This window comes from Manis javanica, chromosome 7, assembly GCF_040802235.1.
Source record: "Manis javanica isolate MJ-LG chromosome 7, MJ_LKY, whole genome shotgun sequence".
In the NCBI taxonomy this organism is placed as follows: Eukaryota; Metazoa; Chordata; class Mammalia; order Pholidota; family Manidae; genus Manis; species Manis javanica.
Genome location: NC_133162.1, coordinates 32,111,334 through 32,127,064, shown reverse-complemented (window position 1 = coordinate 32,127,064; position 15,731 = coordinate 32,111,334). Strand labels below are relative to the sequence as shown.

At 40.8% G+C, this 15,731-nt stretch overlaps 1 protein-coding gene and 1 long non-coding RNA gene across 55 annotated transcripts in view; one reads left to right on the top strand and one right to left on the bottom strand.

Moving 5' to 3' along the window:
- Nucleotides 1–15,731, bottom strand: part of SORBS1 (sorbin and SH3 domain containing 1) — a 228,564-nt gene that overhangs the window by 139,180 nt on the left and 73,653 nt on the right. The window lies entirely within an intron of this gene.
- The window catches only part of LOC118971905 (uncharacterized), a 73,198-nt gene that overhangs the window by 47,443 nt on the left and 10,024 nt on the right, over nt 1–15,731 (top strand). For 2 of the 5 annotated variants that reach the window (XR_012133116.1, XR_012133114.1), the window contains exons 3-4: nt 3,601–3,775; nt 7,129–7,228. This is a non-coding gene — a long non-coding RNA (uncharacterized lncRNA). The other 3 variants (XR_012133113.1, XR_012133115.1, XR_012133112.1) reach the window with 3 other exon arrangements.

Sequence of the window (15,731 nt, the reverse complement as noted above, 5' to 3'; positions counted from 1 at the left end):
CCCTCATTATCAAGTCCTCATCCCCTCCAGTGCGGTCACTGTCCATCAACATACTGAGATGTTACAGAACCATTAACTGTATTCTCTGTGCTGTAGTACCGTCCCCCCCATGACCTACCTATATTGTGAATGTGAATTATTGTGCCCTTTAATCCCCTTCCCCCTCCTACACTCTCCAACTGCTCCCCTTTCGTGACCACTAGTTCCATCTCAGTGTCTATGAGTTACTGCTATTTTGTTCCTTCCATTTTACTTCGTTTTTATACTCCACAAATAAGTGAAATGATCTGGTACTTATCTTTCTCCACCTGGCTTATTTCACTGAGCCTAATACCCTTTAGATCCACCTATGTTATTGCAAATGGGAGAATTTCTTTTCTTTTTATCACAGTAATATTCCATTGTGTACACATACCATATCTTGTTTATCCATTCATCTATTGATGGACACTTAGATTGCTTCCATATCTTGGCTACTGCAAACAGTGCAGCAATAAACAAACATAGGGTGAATATGTCTTTTCAAATCAGGGATTTTGTTTTCTTCCCAAATGTTTGTTTTTTAATTACATAGATTTTGATTTCTAATAGCCCATTAATACTCTTTCCTAGCATATCATTGTAAGGGGAAAGTTTTCATTTTCTATAAAACTCCAAAGCTCCTAAATTCTCAACTTGTTTCCACTAGATATAAAATGTGGTTGTTCAAATATTAAGCTTCTTTAGAAGAATCCCATTTTCATCTCATTTTAAGAGCATTTTTTAAAGACTTAACAAGCTTTCACAGTGAGCTATCACCTCACACCAGTCAGAATGGCCACTATCCAAAAGACAAGAAATAACAAGTGTTGGCGAGGATATGGAGACGAGGGAACCCTCCTACACTGCTGGTGGGAAAGTCAATTGGTGCAGCCACTGTGGAAAGCAGTATGGAGGTTCCTCAATAAACTAAAAATAGAAATACCATTTGACCCAGTAATTCCAATTCTAGGAATTAACCCAAAGAAAACAAAATCCCTGATTTAAAAAGATATATGCATCCCTATGTTTACTGCTGCATTATTTACAATAGCCAAGATATGGAAGCAACATAAATGTCTATCAATAAATGAATAGATAGGTGGTATATGTACATAATGGAATATTATTTAGCCATAAAAAAATAAAGAAATCCTGTCATGTACAACAACATGGATGGACATAGAGGGAATTATGCTCAGTGAAATAAGCCAGGTGGAGGAAGACAAGTACCATATGATTGCATGTATTCGTGAAATCTAAAAACAAAATGGAACAAAATGAATAAAATAGCAGTAGACTCACAGACACTGAGAAGTGACTAGTGGTTACCAACGGGAAGGACTGGGATGGGTGGGTGGGGAAATAAAGCAATAAAGGGCCACAAAACCTCAATCATAATATAAGTTACTCACTGGGATGGTAGTACAGCATGGAGAATATAGAAATTGGTTCTGTAACATCTTCCTGTGTTGACAGAGAGTAACTACTAGTTGGGTTGAATATTTAATAATGTGGGTAACTGGTGAACCACTGTGTTGTATACTTAAAACTAATATAAAATTGTATAACAACTATACTTTAATAAGAAAAGATTAAACAGGTCTTATTTTTTAAAACATTTTTAAAAAACATCTATAAAAGAAATGTCACATTACATTTATAAAAGAAATACAAGCACAAAACGAAATATTTAAAAATTAAAGAAGATCCATAATGTCACCAGCCTAATACAACCTAATCTGGTGGACCAAACTTCCACAAATGCTGTGAAAGGCTCAGAGTGAACAATGTGAAGAGTCTGATCCAGGTAAATTGCAAACGATTCAGGATTATACCACTCTGCAACATGTAAACTTTTTAATTGGAGGTGAGAAGCACATACTGATGTTCTGTCTCCCATTTCTTTTGAAAGGTAGCCAAATCTCATTTTTTTTTTTTGCCTAGCAATAAATAAAATACAACTATCATCATCAAAAGCCTCCCTGCTTTTCAGAACAGGCACTAGGCTTAGCATGTTACATACAATATCTCATTTAATCCTAAAAACCTTATGATGTACATACTGCTGCTACCAATTCAGAAAGGAGGCAATCATTCAGTGTCTTTTCCAGAGTCACACAATCATGACGTAGTGGAATTGTGACACTTATATCTGCTTACAGGCCTCAGTCCAAGATTCCACAAATCTGCCCAACCTGCATGAAGTGTCTGCTCAGTGCCACACGCTGTGCCCGCTGCTAGCTACTGAGGTGAACACTATCACTGCCCTCAAGGGGCTTACAATCCAAGCTGCGGAGAGGGCTTCAAGGCAGGACAATGGCATTCTGTTTTGTTTTGTTAAAGCCATGTGATGCTTGGCCATTGTCCACCACTGGCAAGTTACAGTGAACAGAAGCTTGGACTGAGGCCTGTAAGCAGATATGACTCCCTTTGGCCCATGAAAGGATCTGAAAGCTAGTTAGACTCTTCACATTGTTCAGTCTGAGCCTTCCACAGCAAATTCCAAACTATATTTTTTAGTTCTGCAAATGGAAATATTAAAAGGGAAACATTTGTTTGAAGTAAAATCAAGTTTCGGAAAATTTTAAAAAAACCTTTTTTAAACCTTCTCATAGTTCTGCTGTTGGGGTCGCCTTCCAATCCCAAGTGAGTCCAACTGTTCACTCCCTTGAATTGACGTTTGTCAACTAAAGTGACAAAGAAATCCCAAGCTCCAGTAAACCCACAGCTCTTTTTAGCACTGGCAGGAGTGATGCAAGGGAGCTGAAAGGGGGTTTTTGGCCAAGCTGGGGCTACAGTCCTAACAGAGAGGCAGTACTCCCCAGGGGCCAGCAGCCAAGATGAGAGAACCTAATAGGTCCCTGCAGCTGGCTCACAGTCACGAATGTCTCCGTCTTCTTCCATCACTAACTCTTGGCAAATCCATGCCTTCCTTTAATGAGAGAGGCCTGCTGCCCCTCTCACCCGAGGCCCTCACCTTCCCTTAGAGGCACTGAGATTAAGAATGTAGGCTCTATGTATGAATTATCAGCTCCACCACTTACTAGCTGTGTGACCTGGAGCAAGTTACCTCTGTTTCCTCATTTGTAAAATGGAGTAATCACAGCATCCCTCTCAGGTGGCTGATGCAAGGCTTGGCAGGGATCAGTACAGGTAAAGAACTGGGGAGCACGTGGCACAAAGCTGGGCTTAGTACAGTGTCTATGACAGCTGGCATTCACTGGCAGTCCACTCTTTGTCCCAGATATGGGACAGTTCCTGCATCATTTATTTTCTGTAAACCAGGGATAATTATGTGAAGTGGGGGCCAAGGATGCTACACATTCTGGCATCTCTCTGCTCTTTGCAGTGACCTACTCCTGCAGGATGGTCAATAGATGTTTGGGGTTTTTGTTTATTTAGCTGTGAAGGACCTTTAAAAACTCCCAGAAGTAGAGGTTCTCTTACATTTACTTGGAGCTATCTCAGTAACTTACATAGTGGAAAGTATTACATAAAAATCAATGTTGAATTTATTTTGTTATGAAGGACTTTAGAAATAATGTAAGGTCTTTGGATTGACACCTTTCCTGCTCACAGGAGAAAACACTCCAGCTGGGGAAGAAGAAGCCTGCCCACAAAGTCAGAGTGAGCTTGTGACCTGGAGAGGAATGAAACAAGGTCTTTAACTCTCAGTTCAGCACTGCTTCCCCCTGAGGATACTGCTCTGATGCAGGACACAGCTGGCTGGCTTTACCTTTCTATAGACCAAATGGTAAAGAGAACGTCATGCTCATGTCATATTTCAAGAGGAGCAAAATTCTTTACTTGTTGCAAATATTCTTTCTGAATTTTTACATGGTGCCTTGGATGTAGTAAAGGGGCAATACATATTTTGTTGATTTGACTTTGCATAAAAAGGCAAATGATACTAAAAAATATTCCTTCACTATGAAAAATTCTTTGGGATACTAACTTTCCATCCATATACAAAGAAATCATGGAATGTTCTAGATAATGAAATACACTGGTTGTGACTGTCTGAATCAATGTTTGTGTATCCTCAAAATTCTTATGGTAAAAACCTAATGCTCAAGGTACTAGAGTTAGGAGGTGGATAGGTCATGAGAGCAGAGCCTTCACGAATGGAATCAGTGCCCCTAGAAAAGAGGCCCCAGAGAGATAGATGCCTTACCCTTCCACCATGTGGGGATATAAAAAGAAATCTGCAACCTGGAAGAGCGTCCTCACCAGAATGTGATCATGCTGGTGCCTTGACCTTGAAATTCACCTCTGGAAGTGTGAGAAATGGATTTCTGTGGCATATAAGCCACCCAGGCTATAGTACTTTGTTATAGCAGCCTGAAAAGACTAAGACACTGTCTGATTTCTGAAGAGTGAGAAAATCATAATGAAATATACTAGCCTCTTTAATACTGCTTATTCTTTGTATGGGCCAAACAGCATCTAGAAAGCATCGCTTCAGGAATCAGTGACCAAGATTCTGTGTTGTACCACATATCCCAGGTATTAGGACCATCCCAAATTCAAATTTTCTATCTCTTTGAAACAAGAAATAATTTAAAGTTCTCCCCAAATTCCAGTTTTTCAGAAACTAAAAACTGGATAAGTCAAGTTAATAAGCACTGTAACTAAAAAAAAACAGACAGACACAACAGACTAAAAATCCATTAACAGAAGGCTCACAGGCCTAACCCCGAGAAACATAAAAATGAAACAGAACTCAATGCATCTACAGCCACAGATATGACACGTATTTATCAAAAAGCCCCCACTGGGAAGCCAATGTAAGAGCGGACACAGCTTGAGCAGTGATGCAAATTCGGCAACCAGATGCTTTACCCATTTCATAAGAAGCAAATGGCAAGAAAGGTGGATATTGCAGATTTCTAAACAACAAAAAGCTCACAATTTTCTAGGAATGTTTTGAAATCAGGTAACACTGAATGCTAGCTCCTATACTTTATATATTATTGGGCTGAACCATAGCAAACTGCCTTGAGTCAAAAGCAGTCAAATATTGGAATATCACATTGTCCAAATTAACATACAGTGAGCATTATGAGAGAACGTAAAGCCTCTCTCATGGAAGACAGCCTCAAGCAGGGTTTCAGGAAAATCATCCCTATTTCATAATGATTTTCTTCAATGAGTTCAATGGAAAAAGCAGGAGGATTTGAGGTTAACAGTTGTCTAAGTTGCCAGATTCTCTGTTACTTTATTTTCTAAGCATTCCTATTAAAATTTTACTGCAGAATAATTTATGAGATGTCTGAGGCACATTGTGAAAAATGTCTGACATTTAAGACTGTTTTAAAACATCTCTTGTTAAAAGAGTTGGAGGTGTGGCAGGTTTGGGCCCTGCTCGTGCCCAGGGGCAGAGCTGAAGTTTTTAAGCACTTTGGGGCAGGGACCTGGCCCCACTTCAAAGCCCCCAGGCCCAGGAGGGCTCTCCACACCTTGGGGTGCCCGTGGGCATAGCCGGCATCTCAGTTCCTATCTGGGGCCTCAGCACTCTGTTTGCCCTTCAAGGCTCCCTGCTGCCTAAGAAAACATGCGAAATATTTCTGTAAGGGACTGCTGTGTGGAAGCAACAGGAAATAAGGGCTGACTCCAGTGGCTCCCCACTAATAAAGAGGCGGGGGTCGCATCTGAGAATCACAGTTTTCTAAGCGACTTGTTATTTTTCCCAGATGTTTGCAAAGGCAGGTCTTGTACACAGTACTTGAGAGGTGTTTTTGTTTTCTGGAATAAAGAGGACTTGACCACAAGATATACTCTAATTCAGCATTAAAAGTCAATCTAACATGAAAATGACACAGGGGAAAGAGACCTCCCCAGAAACATGACTTTTCAATTCTCTTACAGCATAAGAGAAATCACCCACTCATATACTCTGAAACCTGCTCAAGGAAGTAAAATCCATGCTCTTAGAAAATTCAAATTTTACTGTCCTCTAAACAAAGGTGTTCGGCTACAGAGGCTTCACTGGACCAATGTGGCCCCGGTAGGGAAACAAGTCACAAGCACCCTCAGAGCCTATCATGACCTTTCTTTTCACAACTGCTTGCCCACCTCCCACCACCAGCAACATCTCTGTTTGGCTAAGGCACCTATGAATAGAGCACCCTTTCATTCTACTCCCACAGCCAAGCCGTCCCAAGCTGTGCCATATGTCAGAAAAATTTCCCTCTACCTCTTCTCCTACCCCTACAAGTGAAGCTGCCTCATCCACGCCCTCCAATGGCTCCTATAGCCTCCAAAAATATTTTCTAGAATGGGACAGATCCCCCAAAAGGATGGATGACAGTTTTCCACAGCCCTGACCCACCTAGACATGGAAACTGCAGGTGTACAATCTTTCTCTCTTCCCATGTATGTAATCTGCATGTTTTTATTGTTAATTTATATATCAGCCTGATGTGCTATTTTCTCCTGTCTACTGATTATTACTCATAGCAACATACCTAGCTGACAACATGAGCTTCTAGAGAGCAGTGTTTTCAGCCTTGTCACATGGAGAAATCTGGAGGAAGAGAGGATGTTCCACCTACAGGAACACGTGGTGAAAGCACAGGGCTGAGAGTCTAACAGAGCAGCCTGAATTTTGCCTCCGTTCTGCAGCTACTATCTCAAAGTAATCTGTGGTGCCTCTTTGAACTTCACTTTCCTCTTCTGCAAAGAGTGAAATAACAAAATTGATCTCTGGGATAATTGTTAGGACTGACTGTGATACATGTAAAACTTTGCATATATGAGAAATTCAAGTCCTGCATCAACCATTATTCCTTTCCCCAAACTCAGCCTACACCTTTTATAAATAGCTACTTGATTTAAATCTCCTTAAATTACCTGATTTGAATATGATCTATGTTCGCTGCCAGGGCTCCCATACACTCAGTAAATGACACTTTGCTTAACTCACCTTCCCCACCTCTCCCGTTGCTTTAAAAAATATAACCCTATATTCTTCTATGTTTAATTACTTGCATATCATCTCAATGATCAAGTTATTGTATAAGTCTGGTTTACCCAAATTATAAATTCTGTCATTGTATCTATTTAATCTGTATTTTAAAGTTTCTGAATTTTCTCCCTGATTTACAGGGCCAGAAAATCTCAAGCCTCAAAGTACCCTTACAGATCACCCAGGCCAGCATCTCCCAAAAGGCGTTCCATGAAACACTGTTGCCAGGAAAGTTAGCAGGTATGTGGCAGAAAGGGTGCTCTAGAAACTAACAAGTTTGTAATGTCTTTCCACGGAGACTCTGAGCAACACTCAGTGACGTATGCAGGTATCTGGAAGTCTTTGCATAAAGAATCCTGTTGAAATACACTAAAGCAGCATTTTGCTAACTAATCTGGCCACAGAACCCTTTGCCCATCCCTACACCTTTTGGGCACCTAGTAACATCCCACACAACAGATTTTTTCAAAACACCCCTGAAAAGGGAGAGAAGAAAAAAAAACTCACTTTCCTAAAGTCAGTTAGTAAATGGCACAGCTGACTTCAAATCTAGGCCTCTCAGACTCCTAAACCCCTCCTCTCACTATACCAGAAGTTTTCTGAACTCACTGTGTGCAGCATCACCAGGAGTGCCCGTTAAACGGCAGGATGCTGACTGCCACCCCTAGACTCTCCAATTCAGTGGGTTTGGTGCATACTTCTAACTAGTTCTCGGGTGACAGCTGCTATTGCTGCTAGGAAGCACACTTCGGGAACTGCTGCATGACACCCTTCTGCAGGTGTACGAGCTGGACGGCACCTCAGCCTTAAGAGTAAAGGCCTAGTGGGGAGGCCCAGGTACAAACATGGGAAAAAGCCTAAGTGACAACAGGGTGAGTAACAAACAGTCCAACACATGACTAATAGCCTGTCAAATGGCACAGAGTCAAAGAATTACAAACGCTGTATAGGGGAAATTGACCTAAGTGTTAAAGGATAGGAAAGCCTGAGTAAAAAAGAGAAAAATGAAGAAGAGCATTTCAAGCCACAACAATGGTTCCTATACCCAAATATTTGTTTGTAGATACAGCTTTGTGGCTGGAAGGGACCTCGCCTGCACATCCTTGGAGAGCTCCGGTTCTTACAGTTGAATATGGGCGTGACTGCTATTTCAAAAATTCACAGCAAAACACTTAATGCAAAATAGAGGAGCTCCTCTCCAAATAAGTGATTTGGACAATCCAGCAAAGGTCCTGCTCCCTTTCCAGCCGTACCTTTCCTTCCCCTGCTCACCCTCTCTGCTTACCCAGGTAGCCCACCTCTCAGACATTAAACCAACAACCACACACAGCTGGCCACGAAGTCTACAAGCCAACTGGCTCATGCTTTTCTTGGGAAGTGGAGGTAAAACAGTCAAAGCAGGCCCCCTGCAAGTGCTGTTCTAATGGAGCTTGGATGAAATGGAAGTTTCTAGACATTCCCTCCACTCCTAACCCCTCAGAAAAAGAATAGATGGGAAAATAATCTTCACAAGTAGGCAGCAGCAAATTTCCTCAAAGGAATAACCAAGAATGAAAATACCACTCTCTATGATCAATTCAGGGCTCCCACAGCTCACCGTGGCCCCTAATCCCAACCTTGCAACTGCAGCTGCTAGCTACTGCTTTCAAAGGAATGGCACTGAGCTCCCTGTGGGAGGGAAATGCAAGTCGGCCCCTCACTCACTCACTGAACATTTGGTTAACATAAGGTAGGAGGCAAATGACAACAACCAGGACCTAAACTGCCCTCCCAGTTAAGGCAGAGAGAGCACATTTGTAGATCGCAAGCAACTCCAGAGGAGAGCAGGCGTGAGGGGGACTGGAGTTTCATGGGGGGAACGTCACTTCCAGGGGACCGGGGTAGTGGCAGGAGGAAGTAGGACACAGGAGAGGGACGATGATAAGAACTGACGGTTCACGAGCACCTGCTCTGTGCTCCTTCATATACTGTCCCTGTCATCCTCATACAGTCCTGTGAGGTAGATCAGTTTGGACTATTTGTTTAAAATGACTACCACTGACAATATATTTTACACCTTTGAAAGGGTTTGGACACCTGAATATAGTGGCAAAATCCAGGATGTTACGAAAAAGCAACAAGGAAATAGGAGCAGGGAGAATGAAAACATGGCATTTAGGTACATTTAGGAAAGATACAACCCACAGGCTCAAATAGCTGTATTATGACTTCTAAAAGCCATTGAGAGTGGTTTAGAAACATGCAGAGATAAAGGCACTTTAGGTGCCTTTCCACATCAGGTGTTTCCACAACACACAAAATAATACCAGTAAATACAGACAGACCACCTACATTACCTGGCACTGGGGTTTATAAGCTTTATATGGACTAGTGCTTTTTTTTAGCTGTTTTTTTTTTTTTTGAGAGGGCATCTCTCATATTTATTGATCAAATGGTTGTTAACAACAATAAAATTCAGTATAGGGGGGTCAACGCTCAATGTACCATCATTAATCCATCTCAAGCCTAATTCTTGTCAGTCTCCAATCTTCTGAAGCATAACGAACAAGTTCTTACATGGTGAACGAATTCTTACAGAGTGAATAAATTCTTACATGGTGAACAGTACAAGGGCAGTCATCACAGAAACTTTTGGTTTTGATCATGCATTATGACCTATAAACAATCAGGTCAAATATGAATATTCGTTTGATTTTTGTACTTGATTTATATGTTGATCCCACATTTCTCCTATTATTATTATTATTATTTTTATTTTTAATAAAATGCTGAAGTGGTAGGTAGATGCAAGATAAAGGTAGAAAACATAGTTTAGTGCTGTAAGAGGGCAAATGTAGATGATCAGGTGTGTGCCTATGGACTAAGTATTAATCCAGGCTAGACAAGGGCAGCAAGACATCCACGTATGCAGAAGATTTCTCTCAAAGCAGGGGGGGTGAGGTTCTGAGCCTCACCTCTGTTGATCCCCAAATTCTCACCTGATGGCCCCCCTGCGACTGTGCCTGTCTTAGGTTGTTCCTCCCTTGAGGAATCTTACCCGTCTCTGGCTAACCAGTCATCTTCCGGGGCCATACAGGGAAATGTAAAGTTGGTAAGTGAGAGAGAAGCCATATTGTTTGCAAAGGTTAGCTTTTTACTTCTTTGCAGATTTATGCCCTGTGGCTTCTATGCCCAGCACTTGTCTCGAGGTATCTTTACCACCTGGAGGAATTATGATACTCGGTAAATTCGATATGAGGCACGAATTCTATTTAAGGGTTGTAATTAGGAAGGAAGAAGAAAAGCTATAGATGTAGCATATGAAGGAAACATGGGAGGATTGATTATTTCTTTGACATATCTTCTTGTAGAGTACCTTAAGTATGTATAGGTTTTAAACTACTAACTAATTTGCACACACATATTAACATAATAGGAATACGGTGACATAAACAAAGCAAATCTATAATTACCATCCATCTCCAGTGAAGCCAAGAAAACCATTTAGGCACCCTAGGCATTTGTGAAAATTTATCTATGATATGATGGATATTGTCCAACTGTACTTGAACCATCAGACAAATTAAAGCAGCCCATTTCTGGGATCTGTTCACATCCCATATGTTCTTTTAACCATAGATAGTCTATAGTCATGAGATTTTGGAGTGCTACAACTTGCACCCCTCCCAACTCCTGGTTGAGTTCCAACAGTACAGATCCGGTCAAATTCGTTGTCTCACTGTATGCACATGCCAGCCTAGACATCTCCCTCCTCATTCCTGTGGCAAGTCCAGGAGACGGTGGGCTGGATGCAGCCACAACCGCAGCATCGTCCGGATACCTGTGGAGGCTTTTTGATGATCATCCCCCGGCACAAGTCCTCCAGAGAGTGCTGATGCCGGAAGCTCCTCCTCATATCGTATCTTAGTTCATTTTCTGGGTATCCAAGCTAGGCCTTGATCTTCTGCATAGAAACAAACAGACCCTTTGCCCACACTTTGACATGCCCTCTATACCACTGTGCAGAACTCATTGGAGGTCAGCACACAGTAACTGCTTTTTTTTTTTTTTAAATTAAGAGAAAGGAATATTATCAGAAAAGAGTACCTCCATAGCTGATCATCTGACACCCTTTCAGTGATCAACATTAAGGATATTTAAAGCATGAGTTGATCTTTGATTTACCAATAGTTTTATCCTGTCAAGGAGTAATCCCCCTTTTCTTTCTTTCTTTCTTTTTTTTTTTTTTTTTAATTTTTAATCTACACTTACATGAAGAATACTATGTTTACTATGCTCTCCCCTATATCAGGTCCCCCCTAACAACCACATTACGGTTACTTGGACTAGTGCTTTTAATCATCACATCCTACTTACAAAATAAATACTATCTTAGAAATGAGGAAACTGAGGCACAGAGAGATTAAGTAATGGCCAAGATCATATAGTTCAATAGTAAATGGAGAAACTAGCATAAACTCACTTCACTGGGCTCCAAAACCCACACTTATGACCACTAAGCCAGACTGTCTATCCTATGGCAGCTGTACAAGATTAACATTCTACTGTGATTTTAGCAGCAAAAGAATAAAACGGCCTAAATACCATTCATAGACAATTGTTTATGTGTTATGACAGATCTGCTCAGCAGAAACAACAAAAACATTAGAGCCCATGAGGCAGCTCATGATGTGAGATGCAATGATTTCTAAGATTATGGTTAAATGGAAAAGCCAAGTTCAAAAACACAGTGAATAGTATGATGTCATCTGTGTGGGGAAAATACATCTACACATTTATAAACTCAGAGAAAATCTCTGGAACGGTACAAGAAGCTGGTGCCCTGGATTGCGTCTGATGAGAAAACAAGGTACCTGCATATAGGAGAAATGGAAGATTTACTCTTCACTACAAATATTTTTCTAACTTTTGAATTCTGAATGTGGTCGTGTATCACCTATTTATTTAAAGAAAATTCAAAAAACAAAAATCATTTGATGAAAATTGTGGTGAAATGTCTTCCGACCTAATTCACAGTAGGAAGGCAAGTAGGAGAGGAGCAATCAGAAAGGTCTGGCAATTCTCTTCTCATTCCACAGAGGACAGTGAATAACTTACTGCAATTTTTAACAGCAGATTCTGAAATGCTTAGAACTAAAAAAGAAAAAAAGATTATGCCATCCACTTTCTTCAATTCAGACGCTCGTTTCTATAAAATACAGTGGACAGATAACATGACTGAATTCCCGTGTAAATGGTAGTAAGAGGTAATTTGTTTTGTTTTTCAAAGAGGTGCTTCAATATCTGTGCATAGGATATGCATGAGAGAGAACAAATCCTTAAACAAAATAAAGATAGCAGGTAATGACCCAGCATAACCACTCTGTGGCTAAAAATAGAAATGGGTATGTCACCTCCATGCCACTAAAGGAATGGAGTCTCTCATGTCCTACAAAATATGCAAGGCATCTTGCCTTGACAAATTTAAATGGGGACATTATTTTTAAGTTACTATATTTAGCTCCCATTTGTCTATGAATCAGCCTTTATGAGGCGATTGCATCTAAGCCCCATCAGATGAAACCTGAGGCGACATCATCTCTGTTTATTATTTTGAAAAGAAAGAGAGGGTGCCAAGTTTCCTGCAACACCCAATTCAAACACCGAAATTTGGAGGACAGAATGTCCTGTTGTCCACGTTTGAAGATAGGACTTTATTTTCATCTAATACATCAGCCCCAGGTTCAGCTGGCAACAGGAAGGAACTAAATTCCAGAGCTCAAAAATAGGACTTAAATACTAAAGCACCTTTCATTGCTCATATAGGATAATATTTATATTTTAACTCCTTATATTGCAGCATTTTAAGTGCCCATATTTATGAAGATGAAATTATTTTATTTTTTTTAATTGAAGTTTAGCTAATATACAGTATTATATTGGTTTCAAGTATACAACATAGTGGTTCCAGTTATCTGCATTATTAAATGCTCACCCCAACTAGCATAGTTACTGTCAACACAGAAAGATTTACAGTATTGACTATATGAAAACATTTTAATCTGAAGATATCTACTTAAGCAACAAGAGATCAGCAAATGCAAGTATTTTAAAGCTCCTTTTACATTCCCTGATATTCAGTTTTCATAGGTAAGTTTCTCACAAGGTATGAAGAGTTTCAACACCAAATATAAAGGCAGGTTGGAGGAGGGGGAAGCAGCATTTCTCTTTAGCCTGGGCTTCTCCTGAATGAATGAGCTCCTCTAAGGGGCTCTTCAGGTATGTGAATACAATGGACTCTTTTGGTCTCCAAAGGGAGGCCAGCCAGATAACTAGGCAGTTAGAATCTAGGAGTTTAAACTAGGAAGTGGTTTAAACTGCAACCCTGGTGAGACCCAGTTGGACTGTACAAGCTCAATGCTGTAATTCACACATACTGCTAACAGGAGAACATGAGTTAGCAGTATGCCAGAGGATTACCACCCATCTGTGTGAGGGCAGTGGGTACAGAACAGGGAAATACAGTAAAGCTGGAGACAAGTGTATAGTGTATCAAAGCCTTAATATTTTTGTGTGCACACATATGTGTCCTTGAGAAAGGAATTTAGGTGCACACATGTATCTTCTTTTACAGCAAATAACCATGAGTTCTGGTCCCAGTTTCAACATTTACAAGCGAGGTTCCCTTCAGCAAGCCATTTCAACCCATCAGAGCCTCATTTTTCCCTGTCAAATATAACAAAACAACAACAAAAAATAGGGGACAAGAGAGCAATCCTGCCCTCACAGGAATTCTGTAAGAAACAAAATGAAAGAAGAGTTCCATCGTTTTAAAATTTAGCAACATGTATATAATAACACTTGTGCAGGTATGAGGTTCTATGTAAGTTTTACTCTTTTTTTTTTAAGATACATATGTATACATCATTTAGATACACATGAATACATATCAGAAAAGGGAAAATGAAGGCCGGTAAGGTTAAAAATAAGATCTGAGATTATACCGGAATTTTAACTGAAAGCTGAGGCCCAAACAATAGCTTTACTTTGCCAAAATCCCAGGCAGCAGCTATGCCTAGAATGTGTCATGCTACCTCCCCCACATCACTTTGGAAAACTCAGAGACTCATGTACGATTTTTACTTTCAAGAACCTTCTGATAGAGGTACTATTATTACCCTGTTACATAGATAAGAAAACTAAAGCCCAGAGAGGCTCAATAACTCGCTCAAGGTTACACAACTATGAAGTGGGATTTGAACGTGGACAATCTAACTCCAGAGTATGTGCCATTATACACTATACTATGTGGCCTATCATCGTAACAATTACCATGTTATGACCTATTATAATAAACCTATCACATTAACCCCAATTCCACAAATGAGGAAAATGAGGCTCACAGGTTAAATTACTAGCAAGCTAACATCAGAAAGCAAGCGCATGGCAGAGAGAATTTGAAATTCAAGTCTATGTGATTCTGGACTCTGCACTTTTAACTGCAAAGTTAATAAAACTTTGATCCACAAATATTTACTCTGTACCTACTGTGCTCTGGAACATTTTTAAAAGGTAAGGAGGTGCTGTCATATCACCTCGAAGTTAAATCAGCCCCACTGGTATTAAGGAGCCCTGCACACAGCAGGCGCCCAGTGGCAGCTGATGCAAATAAGGATGATGACAACAGAAGTATTTTAAATGTTGGGATATAGTTTCCGAAGAGAATCAGACTGCCCAACTTGGAGGCGGAACAGCCCTACAGGGCAGAATGCTGACAGTTTTTAAAACAATGTGAACAGGTGTGGCCTACCTCAACAGGTGGAACATTTTAGGTACTTTATTAATTTTCACTAACCTTTCAGCTCCTGAGGGTGACCAGCTCATCTTGGCTCTCCCTAGACATTTCCAGTAGTTTCATGTCCCAGGAAACCCCTCGGTTTAAGGTTAAGTTACAAGCAAGTCACCAGAGGGCAAATATTAAGTTTTATACCCTTGACCTGCTACCCTACCCCCTGGTTCTAGCACAGTGCCTTGCAAAGAGAAGGCTCTCAACAAATCCTAATTGGTTAGATGGATGGAAGGAGCAATATTTTATCATTTCCCAAGTACACGTATTTTCACTATTCAAATGTTGCCAAGCTGCAATCAATGCACTGGGAAAATGACTATGTGAGAATCATTTTAATTAGCATTTTCCTTGTTTGTATGTCAATGTAAATTCCTAAAGTGGGTCCTTTAAAAGAGTTCCCTAAATCAACATCCCTCACTGAGAAATTTCTCAGCTAATCTTTGTCCACAGACAATAAAGAGGTAAATTTCAACCCAGCCTGAGTCACAATGATCCTTGATCTGTAATGCTGGAGTTCTTTTTTAAAAAATAGGAATAGCAAGTGTAAAATGAGGAAATGTGAGCAACTTCCAGGTGCCAGGGTAGAGCTGCTCCTTGACATACCCCCAAATAGGATGGGCGGCTCTGAGAGGGCACCCTCCCAATGGCGAGCTCCTCTTGCAGAAAAGTGGGCTGCTCCGATGCCTGGGTGCCTCTGAGTCCTCAGAGTTTGGCAAGCAAACTTCCCAAACTCCCCACTTCTCCCTTCCCTTATCCTGCTTCCAGCTCAGGCAGCCTGTTCTCTCTGCTGGCCTGTTCATCCCTGGCCTGTTCCCTTCCTTTGGCTCTTTGACCGAGAGGCTGGGCGGCCTTGGTCCTGTGCCTCAGTTCAGGGAGAGGCCCAGATGCTGCCTGAGAATTTAACCCCTGGGAGAG